Source organism: Pseudopodoces humilis, chromosome 2, assembly GCF_049639895.1.
Source record: "Pseudopodoces humilis isolate 2021_Gansu_Grassland_sample_001 chromosome 2, ASM4963989v1, whole genome shotgun sequence".
NCBI classification, from domain to species: domain Eukaryota; kingdom Metazoa; phylum Chordata; class Aves; order Passeriformes; family Paridae; genus Pseudopodoces; species Pseudopodoces humilis.
In genome coordinates this window covers 96411690-96434678 of record NC_142201.1, presented here as the reverse complement: position 1 = coordinate 96434678, position 22989 = coordinate 96411690, and the positions used below count along the sequence as shown (strand labels likewise).

At 38.5% G+C, this 22989-nt stretch overlaps 1 protein-coding gene across 5 annotated transcripts in view; it reads right to left on the bottom strand.

Annotated features, from left to right (window-relative positions):
• Nucleotides 1–22989, bottom strand: part of ALCAM (activated leukocyte cell adhesion molecule) — a 115459-nt gene that overhangs the window by 75408 nt on the left and 17062 nt on the right. The window contains exon 1 of one of the 5 annotated variants that reach the window (XM_088052008.1): nucleotides 2054–2070. The exons of the other annotated variants lie outside the window; for them this stretch is intronic. The gene's annotated coding sequence lies outside the window, so the exon portion shown is untranslated. Of the gene's footprint in view, nucleotides 1–2053; nucleotides 2071–22989 lie in introns of those variants that run through there. 5 annotated transcript variants of the gene reach the window in all.

The window sequence follows — 22989 nt, the reverse complement described above, 5'->3', positions numbered from 1 at the left end:
CCTTCAGAGGAATTAATTCATCTGGCTGATTCTCCTTGGATGTGGGTCAGGGTTATCATGGATATGACCTCAAGGTTTCAGGAGTTTGAGAAGGCAGAAGGGAGATATGAGATAGGCAATACAATGCTGTTTGAAAAGAGACTTTCTTCTGCCTGCAGATGAACACATTGGCTTGGCAATACATGCTAACCAGTATATTCTAACCAACAAGGTCAAGACGAACAGTAGCAAGTCCTGAGTTGTATTTTCTGGGAAAGACTGCCCTTGACAAATATAATCAGAAAATTTTTGTAAGAGACCTCTATGGAAAGGGGATGTGATAATTATTTAGCACGTCTCCAAGTTAATTCAACCTGATCAATTTTCTCAAAGATTTCATTCACCTTTGCAACACCACACAAGCCTGTGTGTCCAAGTGGTCTGGCCTACATACCTTGTGTGCAGCACTGAATTCAATGCAACATCCTATATTATCATTCTCACATAAGCAGCTGAGGTAACACTTGTTATGGCACTGTCCCTTGCTTCAAACTGTTGCTTACTTCAGCCTTCATAAATCTTGGGACAGGTTGCTGTTTGCTGGCCATTTCTCCTTGTTTGTTTGAAATATGTTTGCTTTTCCCTCATGAGATCACAGGAAGAAAAAATCACATAGATGCTATTCTGCAACCTTGTTGTCATTGTCCCGTTGCCAGCAGAAGACACTGTGTTCCGAGTATTCATCTATGTTGAGGTCTTAGGAAAGGACAGCCTTCTGGTCTCGACATGAACCATATGTTCTCAATGTTACTACTAGGAATGGTGTCCTGGGAGTAGTTGTGTCTCAAACTACTCAAACTGTGTCTGGTGTTAACAAGACAGGCTGTTCTTACAGTTCCCATCCTGCTCCTTCTTTTGGTGCCCTAACACAAACATGTATAAACAGCTTTTCCACTGCTACGTCACCCACACAATCTTCATAAATGTAACTGAACTCAAAGTATTAAGACTGAAATGTATAATTTTCCTTTCAAGTTCACATAATTGTTACTAACAACCAAGACTTGACTGTTAAAATCAGTGTTTGTTACATTCATGTTATTTTGAGGTCTGAATAACACTGTTGGTGTAGTTGTAGGTGAGCTAAGGCTTTGACAACTTTAACAAATAGCTTCTTTGTAAAGTCCCAGAACTATGACCTGCCTCTTCATGCTCTCCTGAACACCTGCAGAACTTCAAAATTTCCTTCCATCCCTGGAAGTGTTCAAAGGATGATTCTGTGAGCAGTGTGTCTCATGGAAGGTGTCCCTACCCACAGCAAGGGGTTGGAAAAAGATGATCTTTAGGTCCTTTCCAACCCAAACCATTTTCAGTCTATCCAGTATTGATATCCAATATCCAAAACACATCAGTACCTCTGTTTATGTTATTACCTGCAGTGCCAAGATGAAACTCTTCCATGCTTACTTGATCTGCAGGTACCTTTTCTGTGTTTAGAAAGGGCAAAAATCAGGCCCTCCCACTTTTTAATGACATGCACAGCTATTATAACATAGCTGTATTGATACTTAAACATGCATTATCAGTACACTGGAGAAGACTTATGATAATGGTTAAGGCACAAAAAACTTCACAGCATTTATATGACACATTGTTTCCACGTTTCTTGTCCAGTGTTTACAATTGCCTATGGAAGCTGTACCTAGACCCTGAAAAGCTGACTAGTTCAATTAAGCTAATAATAATAAAAAAATAAAAAAAAAAGCAGCATATCTCAACCTTCACTTGACATTAACAAAAGTGTTTACATGGCACAGTTCCTGGCTTTCCAAGCCAGCAGAGCCTCTGCAACACAACTGATTAATTAAAGAGCACTGAGAAGTTAACACTGAAGGTTACTGATTAATTTTATGTTAGAGCTGCCTAATCAAGTACCCAAGGCAATAAACAAATACAAAGATATATTATACACTGATTAACACAATTATTTATAGTTTTACTTTTAACTGGTTGCCTGCCATACAGAAGTCTTTAACCTTAATAAACACTGGGGAGGGTGATCAGGACCACTTACTGTATTTCTCAGCTGGCTATTAGGGCTGTTTTCCCTGGAAGTGAAACATGATTACAAATCCCACTTCATTCATGGTCATCATACAGGCATACACTCTGAATGAGCAACCACACCACAATCGTTTATCATGTACTTCTGAGTGCTACTGGTTGCTATGCATGTCTCCAAGGACTGAAATTCAACATTGCAAACAGCTGCTAACCATCATTAAGAGAAAGCAAGCAAGCTACTCTAAATACTACAGCCCTATTTGGGGAGAAGATTTACACCTAGAGATGATCAACAGCTCTTTCTCTTATTCACATTTCTCAGATCTAATGGCAAATTTCTCATTTCAGAGATCTTTGCTTCTATGAATTTCCAGTCCCAGACTGCAATACTTCTTTGTCTTGTAAGGCTATTTTCACGGCCTCCTCTAAATCTATCATGTAACTCATTTCTCCATATCAAGAGATGAATACTAAAATGTGTCCTCACTCCATAGTTCCTCTGTTACCCATATATAACACAAAATAAAACATTTCCTTGCAAGCACTGGGACAAGTTTATTCATCGTTAGGGAAGTCTTTTGAAGGAAAAGCTGCAGGAAGGGTTCTGAAAGAAGAAAACTCTGGAATGATTCTTTTCCCCCCATGTCAATGAAAACAACTTTGTCTCCTGCAGAAATGTCATCTGTTCTCCTCCCAGATATGCCAATTCTGTCTGATTCATACCAAGAAGTCAAGGAACAGACTCTGCCTCTTTTTGTTCGCCATCCACCTCTCTCATCCTCTGTGAGGAAAAAAAAAAAAAAGAAAGAAGAAAGCTGTGTCTCACAAAAGGCAACAATTAATGAGCAAGTCTGGTACTTCCCCCAGAACTTTCACTGTGCCATACAAAGTTTTATTAGCCACTTTAATGGACAGAGCCCTTTGTTAGCCTGCTCTTAATACAGCTGGCACAGCAGTTCAAGTACAAAAGTTTATTCTTGCCCTGTACTACACTTTTGTTACAAACTCCTTATACCTATCTAATATGACCACAATCAAATCTGCCATTAAATTACTTCTCAGGTATGAGGGACACAGTTCAAACTTTCCTTCTGTATCTAAATAGCCCCATCTCCCATCTATATTACCCTAGTTTTACAGGACTTCCTACTACAAGACTGAGGCAAGACAAGTGGCTCAGGCACATTGTGTCAGCTAATTCTGTGTCCTCTAACTAGACACATTCAACTACTTGCAACAAGACCCACAACCAGTCACAAATTTCCCTTTTCCCATCAAGCTGGTGTGCATGAGATCTGACAGCTTTGGCACACTCATCTTCCTCCATCCTCAGATCACTATTCTGAAGCTATTCAGGGGAGATGAAAATATAATAGCCTCAGAAAGGGTTGATCAGCATGAAATAAAAGAGAAGGCCAAAAGCTGATTGATGCCACCACTGAATATTGTACTATTAAGATTCAGTCAATTTACATTGTTAAAAGTCACGATTTTCAAACCAGTACCATCAATTTTTTCCATGTTAAAATTTCCATTAGAATTTCTCTTTAACCTTTTTTTGTTTTTTTGAAATCTGGTTGCAATTACAATCAATCAAGAACAAGCAGACGCATCTCTTATCTCCTGAATTATGGATTCTGTGACATAAGTGTAAATTATACATTCAAAAATCTGTCTGTCCTTGTTTCCAAAAGTAGTTAATTATATAACATTTGAGAGTTGTCTTTTGGAAGGCTGATTTTCATAAGAATCTTTAAATGCACAATATTTTTTTTTTCCTTCAGAAACAATTTCCACCCAGCAAAAAAGAACAGTGGTAACATCTTAAGAATATTGAGCTTTGTTCACATATTTACCAACCCTGTAAATATTAACGTCATGTTCACGTACCAACCACATTTCACCAACCAGGAACTCTCAAACCCACTGTGTAACCCATGGAAACAGATCTCTTTAGCACCCTGGGCTCCCAAATGCCAAATGACAGCATGTGTCCCCTCATGAAATTTTGGATCAAACTTGAAACTGAAGCACTTGTTCTACGTGTGCTACACATACAAGCAACATGCTAAAGCAGGCACTGGACCTTCAGTAACTGTTATCATTCACTGAATAAAACATATTTAATTAACCAACAGGCTGGCAACAGCTGCTTGTGAAAGCTGTTGAGTGACCACCACTCTTACAACAGAAATATATCAATCCTCAGCCATTAAAAAAAATAAATCTCACTGTATGTTTGCTAAAAGTGCAGATTCAGAAATTATATGGATTTTTTTCCTTATTTTCTCTAATAGATTGGTACTTAGTCTCTACTGTATTGCAAATTTAACAGGTTTCCTCTGCTTTGACACAGAAAAGTAAGCTAATTCCTTAAGCCTAGGAAGCCCTCCCTAGTAAGCAAATACACTTTTTCCCTTAATCACAAAGCAATTTTTATTCCAATTCATTGTTAATTATCTTCCAGATTTCTATGGCTAATAAAACTCTCTACCAAAACTCCTCTTCCATGACACTGTGTTGCAACACAATTCCCTAACATAGCTTTCCACCCACTTTGTCATAGAGTACTTCCAAAAACTAGAAGGAACTGGAGACAAACATTCCAACTATTCACACAGCCAAAGGTCTTTAGAAAGCCTCTATCAGTATGCCTGGTAGCTGATATAAATTCTCTTAGCACACATGCCAAATCAATAACATCCCAAAACAGTCTGGTAAGAGTTCACAGCTTCAGCAAATTACACCCAGGTACTGCTGAAGGGTACACCTGCAGTCAGGAGAGTAAGTGAAGAGAAGAGCTCTTTCCTCTGTCAGTACAGCTCTGGAAAATGTGTTAGATAGGGCTCATTTCTATTTCAAATGCCTAGAGACACTCAGTGGTTTCAAAGCACTTTTTAAGGGCTTGTTTCCTAGAGGCCATTGCACTTCCAGAAACAAATATACTGAAAATACAAAAAATAAAATATACTGAAGCAATTGAATGAGTACATTTGATACAACTGCAAACCTCCATATTTTTTCACTATTCTGGGGTAGGCAATGACCCTGAGCTCTTGAACTGACCTGTTCATCCTAACCTGACACAAGTTTCCCCAGCAAACCTGCCTGGACAAGCCCTTAACAAGAAACAAATTCGATGCTTATTTTATGATGTGTGAGAAAGAGCTGTGGACTAAGCATTAAGCTGCTCTGCATTTAATATCTGAAAAGTTTATTATCCCTGTAGCACATAATCAGGCAGGGAAAAAAAAAAGAAAAAAAAAAAAAGTAGGTGAAATAATCCCCTGCTTAGGGGTTTGTATTAAGAAGATGGCAATGGTATTTAAGAATCAACAAATGGCACACTGCATATGTAATCTCAACAATTTTAACAGTACACACAGGCTCCTCACAATCCTCACTCAAGAAACAGTAATGAAGTTGTCACTGTTCTTCAACAAAGCCATACCTTCTTAACAGCCTCCAATGGCAAGCCCAAATATTTCATCTGAGAAACATTCATGATGACATTCACATGGATCAGAAGGAAGAATTTTGTGGAAGGCTGTTTATGCCAAAGTATTTAAGTTTTGACATTTCCATGCTGAAATTTCAAAAGAGCATATCTGTGGGTGTTTCTGATGAATTATGTATCATAAAGAGAGTTATTAAGGAAAAAGATACTGGTGAGTAAAAGATTTTTGTTTTTCATTAACCAAAAATGACCTGAAATGTAGAATTATTGAATTCGGTGTATTGTAACCTAGAACTAACCCCATAACCTTCCTCCTGCAACAAAAGATATAATTATACATCTTGCCATGAAATTCAGTTAAAATACCTTTTGAACACAAAATTAACTTCAGAGCTGTCCTTACTGCATCATAGCTACACTGCACCTGTGCAAGTGCTCAAGTGCTTTAATTACAGGTTTATAGGATGTATGCCTCAGAAAGCAACCATCTGAACTCCATATAAATGAACAGGACAATTACTCTTGTGCAAAAGTGCTTAACACAACGCTAAAAACATACAGCATTCAAATATTTAAGTGCATCATTTCAGTTATATTCTGTCCAAGCAATGGGGCTACTGTCAGGGAAAACAGAAAAGTCTTTGAGCTTCTTTTTGTTCCCCTCCCGTTCTTCTAACGATGCTGCTAGACTCCCACTACTAGAAGGCATTTGCAATTTGTAAAACGACTTGTAAACAAACAAGAAGTACAGAAAAATCCAAGCAACATGGTATCTTCTGCAATGGAGGACTAAAACCATGACAAAAATCCTCCTGCTGCAAATAGAATTTATTTCATTTTCAATCTCAAACCAAACATTAATGAGTGAGAAACTTCTGTTGATCAAGGAAACTTTTGTAAACCTCCTAAGAGCACAGCAGGAGCTACCACATCCCTAGCAAAAGGAGGTGAACAAAAAAAGATGAGGAAATGCTGGATAACAGAGCTCAAACATTTAGTCTTTGAGACTAAAAATCTTAGATTAAAAGCCTTCCCCTCTTCTTCATGTCTCTGCATTAATGCTTTAATCCCATTTGCAGAAAAAAAAATTAAAATAATCTTATAGATTTTTACTCATAAAACTATGATCCATCTGGGCCTTTGAGATTTATGTGAATAAGAAATAGCTCCAGCTCTAGTTGGTTCAGACTTGGGATGGGAAGAGTTAATAAGGAAAAAAATTTGGAATTGTAGATGCATTGAACTGTTTTTATTTTATTTTTTTTTTTGTAATAAACCATAAAACAAACCTGCACAATTTCTTTGCAATTTAAATACTGCTTTGTCAGTGTAGCAGTGAACATCTTAGCAGGACCACTTTATCTTTTGTATATTCCCATAAGTAGGGCTTATCAAACTTCTAGACTTGGCATAAATTAATATGGAGCAGATTTACAGGCTTAAGAAACTTTTCCCCCCCAGTTTTTAGAGACTTGGTAATAACTGTACTACACTTTTTAGTACATGACATTTTTATGAGTTTTTTTACATCATAATTAAAAAAAAAGGAAATGCAAAATCTTCTCTGGGCTGAGACTGAAAACTGCTAAGGACCAAAAGAGGTAAGTAACCCAAAATTCAATCTGTGACACCACATTTTTAGAATGATACAAAATTTTTAGCATGTTCCCACATTCAGTTCATGTATTACTGCCTTGACATGTTTAATGCTTCCAGTTCAATGTTGTCTTGCTTGAGTGCCTCTCCTGGTAGTTCTACTAATTACTGTACACTTTTTAACAAGAGATTCATAAAAACAGATTCACAGCTTTATCAAATAGTAAGAACTCTCAGGCCCACTTTAATTTGAATCATATGGGGACAAAACCTCCAAATCTTCTTACCTTTTTTGAGAAACCACACACTTTCATATATCTGTGATTAGCCAACTGCTATCACACACAAAATTATAGTGACTAAACATGTGAAAATTCCAAACTAGTAAGTTCCTCACCAGTGCTTGGAATAGCCCATTATGCAATAATTCTCATTTCTGATATTACATAGAAAAGAACTCAGAATCTGTTCAAAGCAGTAACACGTATATATATTTAAAGTTTTATCATGCTAACTTCCATGAATTCAATCATTAAAGCTGACAAGAATTTCCTGAGCAAGTTTTGCATCACAAAACATGCTGCTAACTAGGAATTTTAGTTTTGCTCCAATCTTAAGATTATATTAAACAAATGGTTTAGCCATTTAAAGTTCTATGCCAGGCTTCTTGTGAAGTCAAGTGAAGCTGAATGGCATTTCACTATGGTTACTATGAAAGAGAAAAGATCTATTGTTAGAAACACACAACCAGTTCAAATAGATGGTTACACAGCCATTTGTAGCTACAGTAAAAATTCAGTCCCTTTTCAGAAAGTCAGACCCTGTTTAAATGGTGGTTCTGATTCTGTTTTTGTTTTTATGGAGGGTTCTCAACATGGGGCAGGGTCCTAAATTTATTTACAGCTCACAAAATAAATTTGATAAACTCCTTAGGATAAAAAAGTTAGAGGGGAAAAAGAGTAGCACTTTATTGTTGGAAGCCCAGAAAAAGGATTTGAGTGTTTGCTTCCCCTGTTTCTTTTTCATAAGTGACATCCCCCACCAGGCATATTTTGCTCCAGCCCTCCTGATTTGAGCCAATAGAGGACACAAAAGCTGCCAGGTTTTTGTGCCAGAAAAGCTGCTTCTAAGTAAGAGAAAGTGTTTATCTCTCGGTCTCTGCCACAAAATTTAACGGATTCTAGACACACTCATGTTCAGAGATGAAAAAAAACCAAAACCAAACAACCAAAAAAAAGGAAAAAACAAAAAAAACCCAAAAAACAACAAAAAATTCCTGTTATTTACTGCTACCCTGCCCTTCAGAAGGGCTAATGAGTTCTGCAGTCACCACCAGCCACACAGCTGTACATGCTGTAAGGCAGGCAACAATGATGACTACTAAATGAAGACTGATGACATTCTGAAGGGATCATTTCCAAGAAAAATTTCCCTAATCAAATTAAGCATTGTGCACAGAGATGAGATTTTATTTTTAATCACTTGTAACTTTTTGCATTCTAAACCCCTTATTGTTGCACTGCCTTAGAGAAGTAGAGCAACTTGGATACACTAGAAGAAGAGGGACAAAGCATGTTAGGTCACAAATGTTCTTCAGGGTTGTCAGAACCACTATTTGCACTGCCTCTCTCCCCTTTTTTGAAAAAAAAAAAAACCACCAACAAAAAAAAACCCCAACAAACAAAAAGGTCCCATGAAAAAACAAAACCTCAAAGAAATACAACAGAATTGTTGTGGCCTTCAGCACACTCTGTCTGAGAAAGCCAGCGGGCTTTTAATATTGTCAGTCTCAGTTTCATCTGTTTATCTTGTGCATATAAGTGCTAAGAAAAATAATGAAATAACGGCAAGACTGATGTTTCACTGGTGCATAGTTAAAAAAAAACAACAAACAACCCCTTATGTTCATTACTTAAATAAGAAGCTTAGGTGACACAAGTCAGAATTCCTTTTCTTTGTCCAAAGTTATAAGCTCATGCTTAGATGAATCCCCCTAGGAGACCACACAAAGATGTGACGTCCTCAGACTGAAAACACTCAAGGAACTGCAGAGATACACAAGTAGCTCCTTGTTAGCTAGATGTTATGTGACTTTTCTCATCCCTTGATAATTTTAAAGTCGTTCACCAGACAGAACTGTCCAAGGCAATCCCTGTCCAGTCTAATGCAGATGCCCAGAGATCAAACCACAAGTCTGCCCCAAGGCTTCCAGTGGAAGTCTGTAATCTTCTCCTCCCTCACAATTTTTCACTGACCTAACTCTTGAAGTGCTCTCATTCATAACACACTTGACATATCCACACACCAGTGGCCATTTCCTCTATTAAAAAAACCCCATATATATATATATATATATTCTCCTTTTGAAACTGTCTATTGAGAAAAAGAAATACATTTCACTGTTTTGGTCATCGGTCAGAAAAGATCCATTCCGATTTTACCAGGCTAAGATGGTACTAGAGAATTCAAAATGCATTTACAACCTAAGCATACAGCATTTTTAGCAAGCTATAAAACTTAACCTTTGTAGAATATGAATAGTGCTTCACAATAGCTTTTAAAAAGGCCATTAAAACTTCACACTTCGGATAAAAAACAGTCTAATGCTCTTGATCCTGACATCGCCTTTACACAACGTATTTCTTCTGCTACTCAGCTGGATGAAAAAAAATCCAACCTATATTCTGAAGATTACCCGTTGGACCTTCAAAAAGTAATCTAAAAAATCCTGAATTTGAAGTCTGCAAAAAAATAGAAAGAGAAAAAAAATCTCAGCAGTAAGAAAATAACTTTATCCGATTTCTGCCTTCTCACTAATAGGGACGGATGTCAAGTAATTAAGACTTTAGTGGGGTTTCTGATTTTATGAAAAGGTTTTTTTGCAACTTTTAGATGGCAGAGAAAGAAATATCCTGCCATTACTTCACTGGTTTGTAACAGCATCCAAAAATTAGTTTTTGCATAACCACTGAGAAGGGAACAGAAGAAAGTAACAGGCATTTCTTCTGATACAACTGTGGGCTAGACTTCCAAAAGCTCCTTGTTTATAAAGCAAAACCAAAAAAACTGACCAACACAGAACCAATAGATCAGAAAAGCACAGCAATCTGTTAATCTAACACTGGCTACAATGAATTTTCAGGTCAAAACACATTTCTTTATGGGAACATGCAGGGTCCTTGGGCTTTCCCAGGGGCAATAAAGCCTCCACATTGTAATGTCAGTGTAGTGAGTAAGTGATCACCTTTTTCTCTTCACAGAGAAAAGCAACTAAAAAACTAATAAAAAAAATATAATAAAAAAATAGTAAGGCAAAGGGCTGATTGCCCAGCAGAAAACTCCTTTCTCATGCCAGATTCATGCAAGCATGCTGCACAGCACAGCCATAATCCACAATTCAGCAACAAGAACAGGATGTGTGTTGGCGCAAACATAAGGCTTGAAAGAGGAGCTATGGCCGGGCAGTAACTGCTTCATGCTTTAATAATTCTTCACACAGAAGCCAGTTCTAGGAGTAAAGAATCCCCCAACAAAATTTACTAAATGAAAGAAGAAAAACCAACATAAAAACACACACACACAAAAGAAATCAACAACAAAAAAACTAAAGAAAACAACCACCACCAAAAGTCAGAACAAAATAAAACAACCTCCAAACAAACCCAAAACAATACTCACCAATTTTTTAACAGACACATTACAAAGAATACCAACCAGAATACAGGTAGAAGCATGCACTTTTTATTTCTCCCTCAACTCTTGGGTTCAGCTTCTTTGGCTGACTGCATCAATGTCAGCACATCACAGTAGCAAGCCCAGCTGTGAGACCAGAGAATCACAGAAAGCCATGACCCCCCCAGTCTTTCTTGCTGACAATGTTTCTTCAATATGAAAATTATTTCTTTGGGGACTGTGATACTTCCTAGGAGTTGACACACGCAAACTCCACTTCCCCAACAATGAACATTTATGAATATACATGGAATGATTGCACAGATCTTCCTCCCTATCTGCAAGCTGGGTACTGGCAAAGGGGCTTTAGAGTCACATCTCCAGCTCCTCAAAAAAATACATCACTGCAAACAACAATCACGCTAATTCTGAGCTGAGCATCTTTATCTGTTTAGCCAAGTCACTCACTTTGAATTTGCTCACATTTTATGTCTCATTTCTAGTACATTAGCTTTCATTTTCAAGGAAGACTATAATTTTTTTGAGTTTCTGTGTTAGACAGATGAAGTCTAAAAGTCTTCATGCACATAGATACCACACAGATATATTCCTTTTAGCAGGCTGATCTCTAACCCGTTAGTGTTACATATGGTCTCTGACAGTTTGACCATTGTATCTCTGTCCTTTCATTCCATGTTCCTCCCACATAAGGTGGGAATATGAAAAAGGCAGTAAGACAGCTCTTTACACTTTTAACAGTCTCTTCCCACACAACCATAACAATACAATTAATAATCTCAGTATTTGAGTAAAACTTCTCAAAAAATATCTTTTCATATTAAAGATGAAAGAAGTCTAGTTTTAGCCCTTCTTGTTTTAAGCTCCATTTCTGAGATGTTTTTAAGCCTCTGTGATCACAGAGCTGGAGCTCTCCTACCAAGACAGGCTGAGAGAGCTGGGCCGGTTGAGCTTGGAGGAGAGGAGTCTCTGGGGAGCCCTTACAGCAGCCCCACAGTCCTCCAGAGGAGAGCTGAGAGGGACCTTTTACAAGGACATGCAGTGATGGGACAAGGGGGAATGGCTTCAGACTGAAAGAGGGGAGGTTTGGGTTCTTTACTGTGATGGTGCTGATGCCCTGGCACAGGTTGCCTGGAGAAGCTGTGGATGTCCCACCCCTGGAAGTGACCAGCCAGGCTGGATGGGGCCCTGAGCAACCTGGTCCAGTGGAAGGTGTCCTCCCCATGGCAGGGGGGCTGGGACTAGGTGACCTTTAAGGTCCTTTCCAACCCAAACAATTTTAGGATCTTAACATAGTTTTTAGGATCTTACCATAGTTTTGGAAGTTTGGCATATTAACGCTACATGTCCTTTACAGTCAGTTTTCATTACAGTCAGATTTGCTTTCCATTATCCCTTGAATATTTACTGCAGTGTAAGAATCAATATTATAACTGAATTTATCAGCTAGCTCCAAAAACTGAAAAGTCATACAGCTCATATTATAGCCTAATGTCTGAATGTAAAATATAGAGATTTAAGGATTTTTTTCCTGATAGCCTAATCTAATATTTTTCTTAAACTATCAGTGGAAAAAACAAAAACATCCAGACAGCTGTATAATTTTTATTCATGAAGAGTGATATTTATCATTTCCCAGGAAAGTCAATATATCAATTTTAAAAAATATTTTAACATTTTTTCAGATTTGTCTTTAGAATGTAAAACACAGAAAACCATACCAAGCCAGCAAAACCCATTAAATTCAATAAACAAGCTACAATAAACCAGTTTTGCACTTCAAGACCACACGTCCTCTGCTTTAAGAGAAATACTACATGCATAGGGTGTCACTGTCTGCCATTGCAGTAAACTCACTTTCATAACCAAGGAGGATGAGATTTCAGCAGGACCTTTAGCTGCTTTGTATTTTATCATCTCACCACCAATTTCCTTCTGCTGGGGAGAAATGAATACAAAAGCAAGACACTCTACTTATCTTTTTTTATCTTCCACATCGCTATAGCTTACGGAAAAACAAGAGTTTTGATTGCTAACTCCAAAGTCAAACATTAAATTCCAGAGCAGGAAGCCTTACAGCCACCCTGTTAGAGCATTGCTTGGGCTTAGGTTAGTTGTTTGGGTTGTTTATTTCTTCAGGGCTTGTGGTTAGGTTTTTTTTTTTTTTGTAAATCCAGAAGAAATAACTTCCTCTGTAATTTATTATGTCACTAAAACAACCAGAGTCAGCTAACAGTTAGTAGAAATAATATATGATAACAAATATTTTGCCCTAAGTTACAGGCAGGCAAACTTAAAGCTAGCATGAGTCTCATTACAATGCCATTTTTGTAAGCTAAGTCCAGCTGTGTGTCATTCCAAAGAATTATGCATATTCCTTATTTATATATTTCTTATTAAAATCTGTTGGTGGACAGGATATTTATTTTCCCCCTCCCTTCATTTTCATTTTATCACTGCATTTACACTGTGTAGACAGTGGCAAAAAATGATGCTTATTAAGAAATAGGAAACCATTCATTCTGATTTCCTAATTAACAAGGGAGTAGACCCTGGCTGTATTGAATTATCTCTTTGTTTTGGTTCACATGTGCATAAAATGAGCAACCTTTCCTGCAGCTAAGTGAGAAATAGCAGGGCATTGCTTTACTGGCACTCTGAAAAATGACTGCTTGCTTTCAGTAATACCGAGGAAAAAGTAACTGGTGAATACACAGAATATCAGAGCAAGATGCTGGTTGGGAATCAATGTTCTTCCAGCGTCTTTTTTTCTTTCACTGTCTCAAACACTTCCCCTCCTTAAAAGATAAGCAGCTATTGCAATAATTGTTTCCTTACATTTGTGAGGGAAAACCCCAATTAAAACCCAACAATAACAAGAAAAAAGAGAATAGGCAGCCTCTGAAGTACTGGGCATCCTCCAGTCCAGCCTCCTTCCTGCCAATCTTGCAGCCACCCTCTCTCATTAGTAATTCACTGCTCTGCTCCTTTAGGGTCTAGTTACTCACCAGCAAAAGCAACAATTCATTTTTCAAGTGTGTGGTGGGGAAAGGTAGATATGCGGGAAAAGAAGAGCATGTATTCTCCCAGAAGAGTTACTGACACACTGGAAATACCAGTTTTGATTTCTTCTCTCAATTCAGAAGTTTGCAAGGAATCAAACTTGCCAGATTACTTAGATCCTGTCTACCTGTCCAACAAAAATGCTGTGATCTATGCCTGAAACCAGGAGATCTACCACTGATAAGAGAACATAGGAAACCACATCATACTGACTTTTCCTGTAGTATTTTTCATCATTCTTATTCATCATTCATACCTTTCTCATCTACCTCTTTTGTATCCCACCACATTACTTTTTCTACTGAGTTTACACTCCATAAAACAGCTATGCATTAATTTTATCCCTGAATGCAACAGACATTTTAAAACATAAAAAATTTGTTTTAATGATACAGTCAGAGCAATTAAATTATGTCCTACTTTTGAAATGATGTAAAAAGTGGTTATACATTTACCTTCAGAGTTCCTTTATGTTCTACATCTCAAAAAACTTCCCCAAACTTTGTACTTCCAGCTATGTGAATTCTTCTGCTTTCAATGAACAGGGGAAAAAAACCAAACAAAAACCAGTGAGGGGTGCAGGTCACTTTGGACACTGCAAGAGCAAGGACAGTGAGATAAACTGTGTCCTAACTTGTCAGGTATTGATTTCTAAGATCCAAGACGTCTTTGTTCGGATTGTTCCCTTCAATCAGCTCTAGATGATGGATATGTGCATGCATGCATGCAAACTAACAGAAAAAGAAAATTCTGATGATGAATAGAATATAAACAGCATCATCTGAACTAGGCTCAGTTCTGCACAGCTATAAGAAAAATCATGTATAAACAGATATGACTAAGTCTTTAGAATGAAAGCCCAACACTTTCACGTGCCTTAACAAATATCCATCAAGTTTTCTATCCACATCCATCTTGCTTTATTCACTACATTTTCACAGTTCAATAATTTTCTCCACTAATATAGTGTTTTGTTAAAAAAAACCCACCATATTTGTACTTAGAATCTAATAGATGGTGAATGAACTACCCTTCCAAAGTTAAGACATGGAGAAAACACTGTTCCAATTACCACAGATTTAGTCAAGACAATGACACATTCCAGCTCATAACCAAATCAACAGCTCTGCTCCTCCAGTCACTGTGTTCATTTGCACAGCAAATTTTGACAAGGATGAACACTGGCAGGCTGAGCAGAGTGGAGAGATGCCACAATGCTGCCATCAGAACAAAGGAGAACACCACATGGGAAGATCTGGGATTGCCCTAGGATTAGAATAATAGAAATGGGATGAAAGCTATAAAAATCCAAGCTTTCCTGAACGTCTCATGAGCGCTGCACAAGTAGACGAGCCCAGGTATGACAGATAATGACACAGCAACTATGACAGCTCAACAGAAACAAAAACCTAAATTAGACCTGAGGACAAAGTATTAATGTCACTGTACAACAACCACCACAGTGAAGCCTCAATTCAACAGCTCATTGCTGTTAAAAGTATTTTCAAGACCTGATTTAACTTGAACAAGTAAAAAGACTGTTTACCTGCAAGAAGAAAGAGTCTATCACGAGGGAAGACCAAGACTTCTTTGTTATCTAAACATACTGGAGATAGAAGTGTTTAAGCTACAGTTAAAATACTGCCACACACATTATTAAGTTTTCTTCCCTTCTGAATGGAAGAAGCAACGACAGAAAACATAATTTTAAAGGGAGACAGTCAATTTGTAAGTGGAATTTACATTATCATCTGCAACTATGTGGGCACTGGCTCAGTGATTCAAGATGCCCCTTCCAGTCTTAAATGTGCACTTCTGTCTTAGTAACATCACTATAAATCTTCCCAAAGGAAATTCCAATGTGGGCATAAACCACTTTCTTCACCCAAATGTGCCATGTCCTTTAGCCTTAAATTAGCAGTTAACACCTGAACTGGAAATGCAAGACTCCTCTGAGCCTACCTCAATTTTCCAGTCTGCTGAATTTTTAAACAAATTCCCCTATAATGAGCTTCTAGCTGCCTAACCCCTTATACATTTAATATAGATTTACCATAAATTTCTTCTTCTCCTCTGTATCCTCTCTGCTCTCCTGTGTTTTTACCAATTTCTTGCTTAAAATACCCATTTGTCCCTGCTGAAGTTACTGGGCCTATAACAACATGCTGTAAGCCCAGGACTTGAGGCAGAAGCCTTAGAGGCTTCCAGGAGCATCACAAGTGCCTGGTACCCTCACTCACAGCACCAGGGATGCACCACCAGCCTAGGAAGGTGCAGATTCATCTTTGGTCATACTTTACACTCCACCTCCTCCTCCCCCTCTCCCGTCCTTCATTCTTCACCCTGTAACACATTTCTTTCAGAAATGTTCCTGAAGTGATGTTTTAGAAGTGACATGCCACAGCTTTTTCAGCATTTAATAAGCTGGTTTAATAGCAAGTACTTATTTGCCTGCATCTCCCACCTGCAATTTCTCAGCACTAATGCTGGTGTTGCCAAGCTCTAATGTTCCTCCCCATAAAAGTAGTATTAAACGAACTTCTAAATTACAGACCTTCTCCTACATGTTCTAAATATATACAGAAATATTTCTTTTGCTCAGTTGGTGTAATTTTAAACTAATTTAATTCTGCAGATTGGGGCTTGTCAGTGTATCAACTCTGCTTAAATCACATCTCTTACCAAATACTACTGTTTTTCAAGACCACTAGCAAGTAAATTCCCAAAACTGTTACTCTTCAGTGCAAAGAGTACTGGAGCATCTCCAACACTCCTGAAACAAAGTCCTAATTAAAGTCTTGTAATTCTAGATTTGATTTTGGTATAGAAAAAGAACTAACAAATCAATATTTTTTTTAATTCAAACCTAATTTTTGGATAAGAAACTTAGAACTTGGACTTTTAAATGTGTCTGGAGGCCACAGTAAGGAAGAATGTACCTGCATACCATTTTCTAATTGAGCATCCAATTCAAAATTTCTACTTACTCATTCAAATGCAAATTAAACTAGCTAAAGCACAAATGCCTACTCTGAGACACAAATTCAATTATAACAAGTCGGTCACTGAATTCTTAATATGGATGCTTTTCTGTACTTATATTTACATTTTAATCTCGACAGAAGAAAGAACAACAATCCTGATAAGGTATATGCAGATTAAACTTCATGGTTCTTATGTATATGATAAATTAAAACAAATAAAACAGAAGAATAGGAGCTCTGGGATTTATTTTTTTTTTTTTCAACTTTAAGAGACAGAGATGACCATTTTTATCACTTTTTGTGAAGACTTTTCCTCCTAACTGTAACCACAGACATCAGCCCAGAGATATGATCTCAGACTGGTATTCCTGGCATGACCACAGGTAGATTAAAGGATAGAAGAGACTGTTCATCTGAACTGTAACACCTTTTACTCAAATTAAGAAGCACTTCACGCTTTTAGCTCCTATAAACCTTTCAAATTTAAACTAATTAAGAGTTGAGGCTCTTTGAATGATTACTCCTGCAGACACAAAAAGACTTTGGGAGGCTTGTTCCATACACAGGAGTGAGCAGCCTCCAGCAATTCCACACGCTGACTCACCCCGGCAGGTAAAGACCGTGCTCAAGGGCTCCAACCACTCAGAAGTGCAACCCACATCTCCCAGCCTTTGTGGCAGACACCCACAGCTCAAGACCAGGCAGCTCCTTCCTACAGGCTTCGTGGCTGGTTGTGGTGGGCTGGTCTTGCTTGGATACCAGGTCACACCCCAGCTCAACTGGAGAAAGAAAACACAACTGAAGGCTCAAGGGTTGAGGACAGGGAGAGGTCACCCACCACCTGCCTCCACAAGCAAAATGGACTTGATTTGAGGAAAATCAATCTAAAGTATTGCAAGTCAAATCAGAGTGGATAATAAGAAAATAAGAACAAATCTTAAAACAGTTTGCCTCCACCTTTCCCTTTTTTTTGGCCTCATCTTTACTCCTGAATACTCTACCTAGGGCCACAGTGGCACAGGGGGGTGGGAAATGGTCAGTTCATCACATGTTGTTTCTGCTGCTCCTTCCTCCTTAGGGGAAGGACTCTGCACACTCTTCTCCTACTCCATCCCACGGGAGACAGTTCTTCATGAACTTCTGTATGTGAGGCCTTCACACAGGTTCTTCACAAACTCCTCCAGGGTGGGTCCCTTCCATGGTGTGCAGCTCTTCAGGAACAGACTGCTCCAGTGTGAATCCCCCACAGGGTAACAAGTCCTGCCAGCAAACCTGCTCCAGTGTGGGCTTCCCACAGGGTCTCAGCCTCCTTTGGGCTCTGCTCTGCCATGGGGTTCTCCACAGATTGCAGGTTGATCTCTGCTTCACCTTGGAGCTCCGTGGGCTGCAGAGGCATAGCTGTCACACCATGGGCTGCAGGGCTGCATCAGCTCCTGGAGCACCTCCTGGCCCTCCTTCTCTGCCCCTGGTGTCTGCAGAGCTGTTTCTGTCACATATCCTCACTCCTCTCTCCTGCTGAATCTCCACCACGCAGATTCTTCCCCCTCCTTAAATACCTTATTCCAGAGGTACTGCCACCATTGCTGATGTGCTCCCACGGCTGTGTCGGACACGGGGGAGGTTTCTGGCATCTTCTCACAGAAGCCACCCCTTTAGCTCCACCAATACCAAAACCTGGCCCTGCAAACCAAACATTGGTTCACAGAAAGCCAGCCTTCTCCAGGGAATACTTCTCCTCAAACCACATTTCACAGGTGTGTGCATCAGTCTGTTTGTAAACCCAGTGACTGGCAGCAGAGCCAGGATTGTGTACCTTGATGGTAACAAGAAGCCTTGTTAATGCAGTAGCTTTAGTAATCCACTCTTGACCTCAAAAATCTGTGAATCTTGTTCAGTGCCACATGCTCAGAGGTCAGTATGTTTCACTAGATCCCAAAAAAGATGCTTTGATCTTTTGTGTTGGAAGCATACAGATATCAGGTCATTTTGTTTCAGAAAGGGCACTCAAATCAAAAACTAAATAGATACACCTCTTCCCATCACACACACATACTCATTCCTGTTTACAGTGCTACCCAAACACTGAATTTAAAGGACTTTGTGGTCTCAGCTGACGTGTAGCCTAATGTTATAGTTTGGCAAAATTTCAGAGTCAAAGGTAACACCCAAAACAGCAAAGGAAAGATAGAGTTCACTACAGAATTGAAATGGATCACATCTGATGATCCACCATGAGCCCAAATTTAGCTCTACATCATCTAAAAATCTATCCATAGAATTGAGTAAAGATTAAGCAGATAAGCACAGCCTTCCACTTAGCCCATCAATTCCAAACTGAATACAAATAAACTCAACTCCATACTAAATACAATTTTTTAATAAATTGTACTCTGATGGAAGAGTTTTATATGGTCCGGATTTCCTGTTGAACCGTTAGATATACTCTATCCTATAAATTTTCATTTATGTAAGTAGCAGTTTCAAGAATTTACTTTCATTTTAGGTATCTTCTCCTGCTCTCCATACTTCATTTATTTGCATCAACATCCTCCTCCTTATTTCTTACTTGTCCTTTTATCACAAATCTTCCTGTAAAATAATTTGCAATTTTCCCATAGCTCCATGATCTGCTTCCACCTTTTTGGCATTAAAAAAAGTAGCAGAAACAATTGCAGTGCTGTGATAGATGAAATTTGAAGAGGAAAGGAGAAAGAGATTTAGTTTGTTGCATTGTGTCTTTCGCTTGGGTGCCTTCTGGAGAAATAAAGTGTGCATTAAGCTAAGCACAACACTTCTGAAAGCATAAAATTATTCATAAAGGTCTCCTGTGCTTAGCTTTATATTTTTTTCCCAACAATATTTAGTGCAACTTGCAAACATAAATAAAGAACATGGCACCTAAGACTATCTAACATACCTACTTAAGGTACAATATTGGCACTTACAAACTATCCTAGTAAAACTTCTGAAGGGCAAAACTAAAACAGGAACTCAAGAAGTGAAGTACAGCAATCAATCTTACACAAACACACCAAGATTTCACAGCCACCAAGACATGTTCCTGCATGTATTAGGGCAGGCAGGCTATTCTGCTTTCTTCTCTAAGCACTAAAAATCCTAGAGGGAAGATTTTATGCCAGACTAGAAGAGAGAGAAACAATCTTAAAAATGTATAATTTAAAGTAATTTTGTGTTTAAAATATACCAATACAGAACTTCACTAGTTTAATGTTTTAATAAAGAAGTTACATACACACAGAGCGAATACTGGGCCACAGGGATCTCAGTGGCAGAGCTGCCACCTTCTAACAGTGCAGAATTAGTTTGTCAGCATTAGAAATAATCATGGTGTTCCCTGCTTATTTAGCACATTTAATAATAATAAAAACAAAGAAACCTGGCTATTTGCAGTAGTGAAATCTAAGCAACCCATATGTATGAGTTATTCCACTTTGAAAAACTAAAATGCTGACAAAAATTAAATGTTTTCTAAGATCAGCAAAAGAAATTAAGACAAAGCAAGCACAGCCTCAGCAGGATAGGTGATTTGATTTCAGTTGACAGAAGCTACACATCACCTAGCTTCCACAAAGGACACCACTGCTACACTAAACAAGGACTGCAATTTGACATCAAAAGAGTTTTGAAAGAATAGTACATTACATGTTGAAATCACTGTTTTTCTTCACTTCCTGACATTTTACAGCAACTGCCCAGGGGACATGAGAGACTTCAGCATTAGTCAAATAAAAGTCTGAGGAAAATAAAATTCTGTTTTTCTAATACAGACAACTTAATTGGAAGAGCTGCTGAAGTGACCTTCCAAGTGATCAGGTGTAATCAGGATGCTCCACTTTCACAGCATGTAAATGAGTTCAAGGCAGAGAAGGTACTGGACAGCTGCCTTAGTGCTTCCAGCACCCAAAAGTGTTTTTGAAACTGGCTACAAAGGGGCATATAGTCCATCTTGGAAATAATTCTCTTAAGAGGACAATTCAAGAGTACACAATTAGCTGGAAACTGCATCCTGAGAGTAGTCTGGTGCGCCTCTTCATTACCTTGGCTGATGAGGCAAGGGATATGAGAGCTGTACTGAAGCAGGAACAAACCAGCCAAGACCATCAGGGACTGGGACAGGAGAAAAGGAAGAAAGGAGAGGAAAATGAAAAAGCCAGTCAGGCACCAGCTACCTCAAACTGTGGAAAAGAGCAAAAAGTCTGAAGTACAGATCTGCTGTTAAAGACAGAGTCTTCAAAGCAGCACTTCCAGCTTCAGAAACTTGTCACTTGGTAGGAGGAAAAATGTTCAGGATGTTAAGAAGCAGCCCATGCTGGTGCAGAAATCATTGCTGAACAGCAAAGTATGCTCTCCATCAAGTTTTGATTCAAAACTCGCATTTTCAATATTAAAATACTGGCAACAACATCAAATAATTAAGTAACATTTTTATTTCCTTACTTTAAGGAAATCAGTCACATTATATGAAAAGACAGTGATCCATTCACACCACTATGTTTCTTCCTTCTGTAGGATGTTTCTACAGTGCAGTAATAGGACACAAAGGAAAAAAGGCATCTACAGAAGTACATGTTAATCTGCAGGCACCAGCTTATGAAAATCTCTGCTACAGTTTATTTTCCTTGCATTTGAACTTGCACAGCTTTTGAGGAATAAAGCAAAACAAAGAACTGGAATGTAGTAACAGAGAATTTAAAACACATTCAGTCAGCCCTGCCCATATGAAGGCCCATATTAATGGTTGAAAAAGAAAATAATTCTGTGTTTTCTTAGTGAGACAAAAAATGGAGGTGGCAGTGTTTGGATCATCATCTCTGTTTTATTGCTCTCTTCTACTTTGTTCGCAAAAAAGAAAAAAACCGAAAGAATTGCCTACTAAATGCTTTATGTCCTTTATTTTAAAATTAAAAAATACCACTTTAATAACTGATCAAGAGGAGTAACTGATAAAGAAAAATGGGCTTTAATAATATTCACTACACACGGAATCACAAGGGTTTATTGGTAATAAAAGCCTTAATTACAGACTCAATTATTGATAGACATAAATGAAGTAGAGTTATATCATTTTTATAAGCTGTGCAAAATATAAAATAGAAAGCAAAGAAACCATTCCTGTGCTTTATTATTTCATGTCAGTAAGAGGTTTTTTTTGGTTGTTGGCTTTTTTTTTTAATTTACAAACAGAATTCTGCAACAGCCCTCATTCCCTCCATTTTTCTCTACCTTTCACTTAGCTTTTCCATCTCCATCCAATTTCTCTTGCCATGCAGTAACAGATTCCTTCTCAGGCCACTGTCAATACTTCTGTCATTTTAGATGATGACAGGAATGAGTCCCACTAACCATTCCTGGCCAGAAGCAAGCCAGGCAGCCACTGCTCCCCCAGGCACCCTGCAGCAGCACTGCCCCAGGTACAGCAGCAGCATTTGCTAGATGGACAACCCCACCTGGCCAGGACAAGCTGGTGACAAACCACAGCTGCACTCAAACATCTCAGCAAAGGGCAGAGCTCACTCTTATCTCCCACTCCTGTCCACACAGGACTTTGAGAAAGAGTCTTGCAGTTCTCCAGTCCCTTTTGTACAGCTCAGGTACCTCTGAGCTGATGTTCCACAAGGTGGCAACAAACAAAACTAGAAGGAAAATTGCCTTGTTGATAATGCAACTGAGCAGCACCTCCATAAATCAACTGCTAGCACATCACCACAGCTCCATCCTTCCTGCTCATTCCAGGATCCTTGCACAGCCCCAGGCACACCTGGCACCCCAGAAAACCACTACCAGAAGACTCCTGCTCTGCATCAACCCCGTGCTCATGGAAGAGTTGGTTAAACCATCTGTGTGATCTGGATTCCCTGACTAATTTGTGCAGAAAGTTGGGACAACTTGAGAAGACATGCATGATCTTGGAGAACAGAAAAATAGCTCTACTAAACACAGATAACAAGGCCTGAAGGAGAATCGTGCCGGTCAGGCTAGAGGAGGTTACTATTCTTAGCATTGCTTCCAGTTAAATAAAGATTTCTGAGTTAAATAAAGATATCAAGTGCACCTAAGAAACACTTTCATTTTCAATGCTGCTGCAATTTGCAGCTGGCAGTTGAGTTTCTCAGTGAAATCCCGGGAAGAAAAAAA